The sequence below is a fragment of the Schistocerca piceifrons genome, chromosome 9 (genome assembly GCF_021461385.2).
Source record: "Schistocerca piceifrons isolate TAMUIC-IGC-003096 chromosome 9, iqSchPice1.1, whole genome shotgun sequence".
Classification (NCBI taxonomy): Eukaryota; Metazoa; Arthropoda; class Insecta; order Orthoptera; family Acrididae; genus Schistocerca; species Schistocerca piceifrons.
Genome location: NC_060146.1, coordinates 213,119,248 through 213,132,190, shown reverse-complemented (window position 1 = coordinate 213,132,190; position 12,943 = coordinate 213,119,248). Strand labels below are relative to the sequence as shown.

Sequence of the window (12,943 nt, the reverse complement as noted above, 5' to 3'; positions counted from 1 at the left end):
ATTAACTAACCTGTACCTAACGAAACGATGTAATTAACAGAAAGTAATACTGCAATAACGGGAAACCCCTTGAGAATAAACTATAATATGTCTACAGTGGCTCCCCTTTTACTGTTGCTCCTGAAGGGCAACAATGCAAATTATATCTAACGCCAATGCTTGCGTGGGTCCTGCCAGTCCACAATTGTCGACCATTCCACCCGAGTCCAAATGAAACAAATGAGTAACGTGGTAAGTACCGATAGGAGGAGGGTACTCGAGCGATGTGATTAGTAGCTCCAAAAAGATTAAAAGGAAAGGAAAAAGTAAATTCGTGCACATTTCCAGGTCGCGTGCGACTACTGCAGGATTAGTGGCCAATTTTCCAGCATCTGCCCTATAGCCCAGACTTGACCCCGAGTAATTAGACCTACGATATTTGTCCGAAACTGAAATCTTTTGGGAAGGTAGCCCCACGGAAATGAAAACGAAATCAAAAAGGACGTAAGTGACTGGTTCAGCATGGTGACAGCTCCGTGTGCAGAGGATATACAAACTTGCGAAGTGTTACGACGAATCCTTTTATGCCAGATTCTCATTGAAATGGGGAAAAAAATAGGCAAAGTTTGGAATTTCTTTTTGAGACAATGGAGAGACGTACAAAGGATCTGTTCGGTGATTATGATTGATCATACTTTGAACTTCATTTTAGATTTTCAATACAAAAGAATGGCGTCCGTAATTATGTTTTGGCCAAGGGCGTGCGGGTTTGAAGTACACAGACTGCGTGCAGCGTAGCCCCTTAGGAGTTATCCGAAACCAAAAATGGATAACATTAGTCGACACTACATTACATTTATTGGTGCTTATACCTAACCACAATGAAATAATCTTAAATTATCGATATGGTGCTAACTAACTAAGTTCGATTTTTGGGACTTGGTTTCACTCTTTACGGCTATATGTTTTTGACGTCGCTGAACACAAATCTGAAGTTAGATTTTCAAAATAAAAAATGGCTAATCCAATATAGTAAAACAAAAAATTATGTTTGGACCAAAAAAATTTTTTTGTTTCTTATGTTTAGTCTCTAATTCCAGGACCGTTTATTAACCCTTCCTCCAAACTTGAATTGTTCCTTCCTCGTTCTTCTGGCAGAGCTGTATATGCTGCGTTCGGCAGCCTGCACACGTTGAATATGTTTGCATGCCTACTGCAGTATGAATCATTTTGTGAACCTGTGTCACGGCTCGGCTATACCAGTTTTCTACCTAAGCTGGGCATCTCCGGTTTAGAGCGTCTTACGGCGTCCGTGACACTGCTGTAGAAACTTTCGTAACCCAACGATTAAAAAACCGTCCCGTCCCAACATTCTAGACACACATACCTTTTAAAAAGGCAATAAAAATCGTATTTTCGGCCATTTTGAATGAGAACTTTGCTTTAAATTTGAATAGCGGCTACTTGGAAAAATATCTGAGATATCAAAAATTGTTGTGAAATAGCTTTTCTTCCATTGTATCGAATAAAAAGGTGTGAATAAGCGAACGTTCTTTACTTTTAGAGTGACTCTCGTATGTTAATTACATTGAAGTTCTGTTGCGTTTCAATAAATGGTGCGTATCGTATTGTTTTCAGTTACTTGTATTGATATCGAATCATAGCGGTATATGCATGGAGTTGAGTTAAACAGCAGTGTGGACATACTGTGACGCTATTAACGTTATAAAACTGAGTAACGCTACACATTTAGGAAGTAAAATAACGAATGAAGGAAATGCAAACCAATCCGATTGATATTGGTAACGCGCAACAAAATAACGTAATTCTTTACTTACTGCTGTATTTTGACAGAGATGAAAGATTTTTTGGTATAGGCACTTACGTAATGTAGCGTCACTGTAAGGTATAGAAATAGTTTCACTGTAGCAAGAGGCGAAACGTTGAAAAGTGTACTGGCAGTAAGACATGGAGCGGGAAAAAAAGAATGCACATACTCAAAGAATGTAGAATACTGATGCTATATCTTTGCTGTGTTTCAGAGATACATGTTGCTGTAGGGCAGAATACATTTATGGACAAGATAAGAGAATTATTTTTGCCATCTCGTGTTAGAAACACGTAATTTTACGTCGAATCCACATGTTTTTCTACTCTACAAAAATCTTAGCGCCTATAATCAGTGCTTCATTCAAATATTCCGTGTCGTTACGGAGCACGAAATTATAATTTTCTCCACAACAGTAACCTTTTCAATTGTTACATTTTCTCGGTTATTAATATTTTTATCTTTACATTATTTCTTTTCTTTTTTACCATTCCGTATCACGCCAGAAGCTGTCACGCACTGTCTGTGAAAAACAGAAGACGAACGTAAACAGTTTTCGTTGTTTCATCCGAGATGTCCTCGCAAGTTTTGTCAGTGTTTCGAGCAGTGCATTCGTATACGCTACGTCGGCGAAAGTTCCACGCGGTAAGTCTCTTTTAGTATACGATAATCTGTAGAAGCCATCAGCGTAGTCGAAGTAGTACGACGTTGTGTGTTGCTACAAAATGCCATTATTTCTACCCAGTTGTTCCAGGCATAATGTTTGTAATAATGACTGAAGGATGTAACAGATATTCAATACAAAGACGGCGCGCAATCCCTATACATTATTGTTTGCCCTCTTTCCCGCGTTTTACAATTTACTCCATTTCTACAATTTGCTTAGTTCCAAAAACTATTAACGACGGGGTTTGAGTGCAGATTTCGTTTCTTTACAGAAATTAAACACGCATCTACATTTGATGTGTACATAATGAATTTAAAGAGGGTCCGCTTTCTTGCAAGGGCACAGCTTTCTCTGTTGTTTAACCCGAAACATGTTTCACCGTAGTTGTGGCATCTTCAGGGTTTTTTTTATTGTTACGTTTTATTACATTGTGTGTTCTCTGTGGCTGATAATAGAGGTCAGCCATAAGTCTAAATCAATACAGCACGTAATCATTACTGTAGTTGACCTCTCCTGATCAGTACTTGGTTTTCATTACCTGCTAAATGTGTCGCTGTTGTTTTTTATGTTCAGAATTACGCTTTCCTGCGGTCGTTGACGAATTCTGGATGATATGTTATCAGATTTCACCAGCATTGATGATACGTCGTATTAATTTAGACTTGTGGCTGATTTCCCTGGCAATCTGGGCACAATTAGTGTAAACAAACAAACGATTAACAGACACTGTGGGTGCCACAATTGTGGTGAAACACGTTTGGGAATTAAAGAAATAATAAAATTGTGTTTTTGCCAGAAGGGGAATACTTTAATTCATCATCATTTTGTACAGGAACGGGTATAGAGCTCGAAATTCCGTTTTGATCATTACTCTTTTGCCTCGATATGTATATCGAATGGAAGCTCTATCATCAAAGTTTGCGAGATTCACCTGAGTCTTTTTGTCATGAGCTGTTCTAGCAGTCGCACGTGGACAAATGCAATAATCTGCTACTTTGGAGATTTATAGTGAAATATCTCTAAATGGCTTGGTATTGAGTCGACACAAATCATCGACAAGCTGACGATAAGACTCAAATTACTCTTGTAGTAGTTTTCCAGTGTTTTCATACATTTTTCCCCTCCCCAATGATAAATGTGCTGTGGAAACCCAACAGTTTAGGGTAATTTTACCATAGACCACCAGTGAAGCAGATTCCCGCAGTATGCAGGTGCGAGAGTGCTTCATCTGCACATGACGAAAAGCTTTAATTAAAGTTTGGAAGCCGTTATGATGGAGCTTTTACTCCGAAATAGGCGCCGGAAATAAAGCTGAAAAATGCGAAATACAGGCAGTCGACGTTCTTCTATTCAAAAAATGTTATCTTCCAATATCTATGTGTGCCACGTGAAACCAGTATGGATTCGTAAGAAACATCTCTGAAAAAAATTACGTACGTGTATGCAGTCACCTGCTTGATGTTTGCAGCAACAAAACCCGATCTGAGAATACACACCCTTTGTTGATGCATTTGGGAGCACGGAAAACCTCGCAGGAAATGTGGTCGACAGGACCGTGAATAACGAGTATGAGACGAATTGGTTCGTAAAATTTTAGTTGAATTTTGATTACCCCTGTTTATTTCACAGTCTGGAAAAGCAGCCATATTGTCGACTCGACACCTTATTTCATCGTGCGTGAAACTTAGGAGCGTGTGTGTGTGTGTGTGTGTGGGGGGGGGGGGGGGCGTTGCTGCTATTTGAGATTAATGTATTAATGTTAATCCTCAAGCCCAAAAATTCTTATACCTTCAACTTTCATGATGAGGAATCCATTCTTTTGGATAGATTCCCATTATTGATCGAATAGTATACAAGAAAAAATCTGTTGTAGTTACTGATCAGCTATCCCCCGTAGGTGTATCGTTTGCTGTGTTACTAAAATTGTATTACCTTCTACAATTGCAGCTCAGCTGCCCCTATCATTAGGTGTATCGTGTCCTATATTACTAAAATTGTGTTATTACCTGCTCTTACAAAAGATTCTGGTCTACAATGAGTGTTAATCTGTTGACATACCGGTACATGAAGGGACAGAAGTCGCCCGTCAAAGAACTCTGGGGTGCACTTTTTGTAGCAGTGTCATCATGACGTGGTCCTTTGTCAGCGTTCTATATCTTTTTTATTACAGCACACAAAAAACTAAAATTTTCTATTCCAGTGATACAATGGAAACATTATGCTTTTCGCTTTTGCCTCTAATGCTGCAATATTGAGGTATCCTAAGTATACCTCGGCAACGACCTTGCCGCAGTGGCTACACCGGTTTCCGTGAGATCACCGAAGTTAAGCGCTGTCGGACGTGGCCGGCACTTGGATGGGTGACCATCCGGGCCGCCATGCGTTGTTGCTATTTTTCTGGGTGCACTCAGCCTCGTGATGCCAATTGAGGAGCTACTCGACCTAATAGTAGCGGCTCCGGTCAAAGAAAAGCATCAAAACGACCGGGAGAGCGGTGTGCTGACCACACGCCTCTCCTATCCGCATCATCAACTGACGATGACACGGCGGTCGGATGGTCCCGATGGGGCCACTTGTAGCCTGAAGACGGAGTGCTAAGTATGCCTCACTGGCACTTGTTATATGGCATGTATGATCTAGTTTCAGTGTGATACATATTCAGCTAACCTGAGGATGAACTGAATGATGATCTTCATATTTCGTAGAATCTGTTGCAGGTATCTCAGAACCAAATCACCTTAATGGTTTCTAATAAAAACGTGGGACAAACTATTAATGTTGAATAAAGTACACACATACTGTTCGGCTAGAAATTTTGCTTTTGTTGTACTGTTCAGATGTCAGTGCCAAAAACGTCCGTCTACAAGTTTTCGAATTGGTCACTAATACAGCACAGAAACAGAAATTTTTTAGTATAGTCAGTGTATTTAAAATACATTCTAATGTTATACTGAGGGGAAAGGCTTTTTCTGCTCTATAGAACTTTAATTAAACGTGTATTAAGTCAGTCATTTTATCATCAAACTCTTCAATCGGTCCATATTTGCATAAAGACAACAATGTAGTGTTGTGGGTCCGCCTTGATCTAAAACACTTTTGTTTTATTTATTTAGTTTCTCAAACTAGTTTCAGCAACAGTGTCACCATCATCAGCGGATTTTTCTTTTTTCTAAAAACTTGCAAAACTAGTATCATAATAAACGCTTTTGCAAAAAATTATTACGTGAGTATTGTTTGGTTCCAAATATTGTATCTGTGAATAGTTTGATAATATCTTATTTGTTAGACCATGGCTTCCATATTTGTTGCCGTTACTTCCGGCAAATTTTCTGTGTTTTGTCGTTTCTTCGGGGTATAGCATGTCATCTGCAACATCATGAGCGGCTGTTACCAACAAATATGAGAAAGTGAAATTATATACGTCAGCGTTATAATGTTGGGAATTGCAGTGGTGTCGTGGATACAGTTTTGATGTGCACGAGGTTGGTGGATCAAAACTGTATCCACAACATTACCGCAATTGCCAGTAAAATAAAGCTGACGAATATAAGTTCACTTTTTTATATTTGTTAATAACAGCCGCTCATACAGTTGTAGATGATATGCTGTAAGCCGATGAAACAACAAAACACAGAAAATATCCCGGAAATAACGGCAACAAACGTGCTGCAAGCTGAAGTAAATAGGACACTTTAAAACTATTCACAGACTACAGTATTTGGAAGCAAATATTATCCATATAATAATGTTTTGTAATGTTTATAACGATGCTAATTTTGCATGTTCTTAGCACAAGGAAAACCCCACTGAGCATAGCGATATTGTTGCTGAAACTATTTCGGGAAAGGAGGAGGGGAAAAAAGTGTTTTACATCAAGTCGGACACACAATCCTTCATTGTTGTTGTATTAAGTCAATTAATCAGCGAAAAATAATTTTAAAATCAGGAATAATTCATTTGATTCTGAAATTATTACTTAAGACAAAAATAGCGTATTTTAACGATAGTAAACCAGACATTATTCTTCCTAGTGTCCTGGGTACTGTAATTACATTAAAGATTTTTCTGGAACTATGTACAAAATAGATAGCCACAGAGCTATTGCAGGATATGAACATTCCATGAACAGGAGACACGATTGTGCTTAGAACAATGTGAACAGTATTAAGTATAACATTTATAGTAAATTATATAATATTAATGTATATAATGGTGTCGGGGAGTAGCCAGATGGTGCCAAAGTTCTTTGTTGTTAATCTAAAGAAACTTATTGCAGAATGGCTGCTGTAAGTAGATGACAAACGATTGACGTCGAACCCTGCACCCAGGTGCGCCGATGCTAACGCATCACTGGAGAGGCAGCTCGCCAGCGAATGGCATTGGCTAACACTGTTTTCGGAGTGGGAGTTGTTACTGAGTCAGCATGGCATGACAGCATCATGGCTCAAGTGGCCAGTCTAGCGGGAGACAGCTTGCACACGTTCCTTGGCAGATTTTCTGCTATCAGTTCCTCAAGGGACATGGAGTGGTTTAATTGATGACATTGCTACTAATTATTCGTCTCACAGTCTTTGCATCTAAATGCCTTGCTGCTTTGAGTCAGTCACACATGATGCAAAGACAGGAAACACTAACTGTGCGGTACTATTGTGACACTTGGTCGATATGCTGCTTTTCAGCTTTGAACCACTATTTATATCTACCTTATTAGCATCAAAATAGTATCCACAAACTATTGCCCTGCTGGTCGTCATACTACCAGATTATACATTTTGTTAGCTAATATTATCCTATTTCCTAAAACATTTTCAACCATTTATAGCACGCACTCTTCTTCGTATACCCACATGTGCACTAGTACAGAGTAATAAATTTCTACTTCTCAGTTTACAACAACCTGTGTTTGTATTTATATATTAATTACATTGACCTTAATTTTCTCGGCATGCATAGCCTTCCTTACCTTACCCATCCATTTTCTCTGTACTGCATGGAATATTGCCCTTTCTGTCAGCATAACCAGAGTACTATAATTGCGATGTGGCTTGCAGTATTGCATGTCCAGGAAAATTACTTCGGGTACACACAACCGATGTTAGCAGTTCATCCCTCAGCCCCCTTCCCAGGTACAGTAACTGTATCTATCCCTGACATAATGGGAACAGGACAGCAGGAAGAAGACCAGCTTATGGGTACAAGCATGCTGCAAGTGATGTAAAACGTGCAGTTGCTGCTACTGAAATTTGCTGATGTTGTACATTTTCAACCACCATTGCTGTGTTCATTAGCACTATGTTTCCGCTTGCACTATCCCACTTCTGATATCAAAACCAGTGGTATTGGGGAGTGTTAGTATGGTGGAGGTGTGTGGAGAAGTAGATGATGGAGGCAGCCAAGTGTTGCCAATGTTCTTTGTTGCTAATTGTAAACTGATGTAGTGCAGCGTACCAGTGATAAGGTGGTGATACGTGACTGGTGGTGAACTCTGAACCCAGGCACGTTAGTGTGGACGCGCCGCTATAGCACTTCCCAAAGAGCCAACTTGGCAGGGAGCAGTATTGACTATCGGCACATTCTGAGCAGCCACCTGTTGCCGAGTCAGGATTGTGTGATAAGCTGGTGCAGTGGATGGGACGGCGCCTCTGCTGGCATTGTACCCCAGTGGCACAGAGTTCGGAGGGCCTCAGATTGTTCAGTCTTGTCGAAGCAATAGCAGAGTGAAGGCAATCTGTTTACTAGGCCATCAGGTAGTGGTTGTTGGTGTGCAGTCCGACTGTGTTGATGATAGCTACATGTCACAGCAGAGACCTACACATGGCAGGCGGCGATGCAACAAGAAGTCCAGAAGATGACCTGCTGAGATGGCTTGGGAGTGCCTATATGCAGGGTGTACATAAAGTCCGGGAGCACTTTCAATTATTTATTGCACAAGAACCAAACATTGTACAGATATCTTACATATGTGATTTTGAAGAGGGAACCTGAAAGGTTTTTTTTTTTTTCATATATACTGCCACAGCATAGTTTGGTAATTTGCCGATAGTTGCAAACATGGCGAGTTCAGGTGCAGAGCAAGCTTTCTGTGTATTGCAGTTCATGAAATGGCCTGCCCGATCACCAGATCTCACTCCATGTGACTTCTTTCTGTAGGGACACATTAAAGATCTGGTGTATATACCACCTCTACTACGTGATGTAGCAGAGCTCCAGGAGAGAATACGGGAAGCGACTGCCAAAGTCAATGATGTCATGCTGGAACGGGTATGGCAAGAGTTTGCTTACCATATTAACATTTTCCAGGTCACTCGAATGTTTGTAAAAAAAAAAAAAACTTTCAGAGTTTATATTCAAAATGCAATATGTATAACATCTATACAATGTTTAGTTCTTGTGCAATAAATAATTGGACTTAATCTACAGCCTGTACAGCCAAAAGGAACTAGTTAGTGCAGAATGCAAATACTGCCCCATACTTCAGTGCTCTCCAAACTTGTTCAAGTACGGTATTTGCTCAGACAACGAGGTTGCTGCTGAGAAACGTGTTATTACTGTCGAATGCTATCACAGTTGGCTTTGTCGTGTGACTTGAATACAGCATCATGTTCCTATGTGGATATGCACTGGTACAGTAATGTAATAATTTCCAAACAAGAATATTATGACCTAAAAGTCATTGTCTTGCTGGAATTGTAATTTATGCTTTTATTGAAAACAGGAAGTGTAATATTAAATTTTTGAAGCATACTTCATCAGTACCAGCAAGTTATTTTTTTAATGATATCATCAGATCCGTTTATCATTCCATTAAATGAATTCTGAAAGGTTCTCAGAAAATACATAATTGAATAAACGACATGTTTAACACAAATTTACCGGAATCAGATTGGATACGGCACTTTGACTAAAAATACGAGATATTGTATACATTGCAGCACATTATGTGAGCTACAGAACTTAACTGTCATTGATGTTCATCAGCGTGTTTTACTTCTTCATGGGGCAGGGGAACATTTTGTTTCCCACAAATTAGAAGGGGAATTCCAAAGATGTAATTACCACCCATTGTCATTTGTTACGTCTTTTTCCAAAATTTTTGTGTAGTAACTTGATTCAATCATAGTTTGGATTTCAAAAGGACTATTCTACCGAGTCCCCTGTTTATACATTTATTGAGCACATAATATCTTGAAATACAAAGAAGAATGCCTTATCATCTGCATGGGGAGAAATTACAATGGGAGCCTCATTGGGTTCAGTCATTGGCCCACTATCGTTCTTTATTTATGTTAATGATCTATCGTTTTTCTTGAATCAGGAGGCAGAATTAGTCTGTCTGCAGGTGACACGAGCGTTACTGTAAAGCCAAGCAAAAAAGCATCACCATAAAAAACTGAATGAGGTTTTGGGTGAATTTACTGACTGGTTTTGTACAAATGGTCTACCTTTAAACTTTGAGAAATCACAGGTCATCCAGTTTTGTGGTGTCAAAAATATCCTACCTCTCATTGACATAGTATAGCAACAAGAAACAATAGACAGGGTAGAATGTTGAAAGTTCTTTTGTGTGCATTGATGAAAATTTAACCTTAAAGTAAGGAGATGGTATACTTACTAAAACATTTGCCATAAGAATCATTACCAACTTTGTAGATACAGAATTCGGTAAGTTAATATATTTTGGATATTTGCATTCACTGCTGTCTTATGGAATGATATTGTGGGGAAAGCCCTCACTTAGGCAAAAAAGTTCATTGCTCAAACGAAAGTAATTATAGTTTGTGTGGGTTTCATAGAAATACGTATTAAGGCATCTATATAAGCAACTGTGCATGTTACCCATAGGCTCACAGTACATTATTTCATTTGCGAAATTTGCTATCAGCAGTCCATCTGGGTTTCAGAGTTACAGAAATACCCACAAATTCAGAAGCAAAAGAAAAAACTGATTTGCGTTACTCGTTAATGAATCTAGCTCTGGCACAGAAAGGGTTGAAATACGCTGCTATGACACTCTTTGACAGTCTACCTATGGAAATAAAATGTCTAATGGATACCAGAAGTGTCTTCAAATAGAGGTTAAACATGTTTCTCCTTAACAACTCACTCTGTACCACAGAGCAATTGTTGAATAGAAATAAATTACCCACATTTAGTGAAAGTGTGTGTGTGTGTGTGTGAATTAACTACTCTTTTACTCGAATTACAAATGTGGTATTAAATAATTGTTGCAGTGAAATAGTTGACTAATGTATTTGCAAATATACTCGGGAACTAAATCTCCTAAAATACGGGTAAAATTCATACTGGCCGATGTTTGTGTATCTTAACATTATTTTTTGATTGAAATGACACAATTTGAGACTTTACTGGTCTCATACAGATATGATTTTATCTATATAGACTAAAGTGGCGAGTGAAAATTTGCTCCAAGGCTGGGAATCAAACCAATGTCAGTACATGAAATTACAACATAAAAGTAATAACGGATAAAAATAAAATGTTTATGAACGCGAAAAAAGTCAAGCCATAAGTGTAATGAAACGCAATCAACAATACATCAACAATTAGCTTAATTTTTCAAGGAATTCCACGACAGAATAGAAGTAGTGACCCATGAGGCAACTCTTCAGTTTCGATTTGAAAGTGCTTGGTTTACTGCTAAGATTTTTGAATTCTAATGGTAGTTTATTGAAAGTGGATGTAGCAGTATACTGCACACCTTTTTGCACAAGAGTTAAGGAAGTCCGATCCAAATGCAGGTTTGATTTCCGCCAAGTATTAACTGAGGGAAAGCTGCTTATTCTTGGGAATAAGCTAATATTATTAACAAGAAATGACAGTAAGGAATATATATTGAGAGGCCAACGTCAAAATACCCAGACTCGTGAACAAGGGTTGACAAGAGGTTCGTGACTACTGAGTACTTAAATTGTTCAGGAGACTGTTCCCAAAGGAAAAATTTACAAATATGGCTAAATACAGGGCTAACATGTACAGCACAGTACTTTAATATTCTGCTAGGCACGCAGTCATATCCATGAGAGTCCTTAGTCTTTAGTGATTCAATCTCCCCCTTGTCTGTATCACAGAGGAGTATTTCAGACATCAATCTCAGAAAGATATTTGCCAAGAGAGGTATATGATTCCCTGTAGAAGCTAAATTTTAATATAATTCACCAGCAATGCTCAGAAAATGATGGTTAAATACTCTACATATATCTGATGTATCAGTAACAGAAATATTTTTAATACGAACTGCCTTTATATTGTCGAACTTGTGCTGCTGATCATACATTTCCTGTACAACTGACCACATGGTTTTAATTTTATATTGTGAATTAGCTATTTTATTTGCATACCACATACTTTTTGCCCTCCTAATAACATTTTTAAGCACCTTACAGTACTGTTTGTAATGGGCTACTCTAGCTTGATTGTGGCTACTTCTAACATTTTGATATGTTTGACATGATTACAAGGCAGGTGCGTTAGAAACTAAGCTACCTTGGCACAGTGGTTCGCTCAACTGGACAGATTATCCTGGCATGCCTTCCTGTCAATGTTAATTCTCGCTGGCTGCCCCTCTCTACTTTAAATTCTATGCTAGTTGAAGCATGGTTTGGGGGAGGCTGATTTGTTCAGTAAATTTCATAATTGTGAAACAATGATGTGATGTAATTATGTATATGGATTTGTTTTGCATCCCTTACATAATCACGGTGAGGGGTTTGCAGGGGACTGATGACCTCAGATGTTAAGTGCCATAGTGTTCAGAGCCAGCCAGGGGTTTGCATCCCATGGTATTATCATGTCTCTACACTTATGCTCAATAGGCTTGAAATAATGGTGCTTCCCATAATGGTGTGTGAGCATAGTCATTGACATACATTTTGCTGATGGTTGTAAGATAGAATCCCATTAGGTGCTGGAAATTTTAATTTTTGAGTCTTTATCGAAATTAATTACTTTTTAGGTTAAATGTATTTTTTGTTTTTTGAAATTTCTAATCTTTGGTCGCATCATTGTAATCAATGTATTAACTTTTTTATTTGCTATTATTTTTTCTTCCTATCATTATTTTTTATTTGGAGTCTTCATGCATATGATTTTAATTATTTTTATTTAGTTATCATAATATTTAAACATTCCAAAACGCCACTCTATCTGTTGCGAAACAAAAGACGTAATCCATTTATAATGGCAGTGCAGTGGTGTCAAAAGTGAATTTGTCGTTACTAGCTGTATTTTTTGTGGTAATCGACATAAAATATACATTTGGAACATAAATTCTTGTTGCACAATGAAGAAAATAACGCTGATGAAGGGTTAAACTAAAGAAGGGATTATAAATAAGAAGATATTCAAGCAAAATGAGAAATAGAAATAATGTATGCAATAACTTGGATGAAAATTTAAAATGATGACACAGAAGAAATTAAATCGAAGTTGATACATAAAAATAATTAATG

The 12,943-nt window shown here is 38.2% G+C and overlaps 1 protein-coding gene and 1 pseudogene across 2 annotated transcripts in view; both read left to right on the top strand.

Moving 5' to 3' along the window:
* LOC124716903 (putative mediator of RNA polymerase II transcription subunit 12) overlaps positions 1 to 12,943 on the top strand; it is a 435,024-nt gene that overhangs the window by 127,848 nt on the left and 294,233 nt on the right. The gene's annotated exons all lie outside the window — the stretch shown is intronic.
* LOC124717528 lies at positions 4,749 to 4,866 on the top strand (annotated as a pseudogene).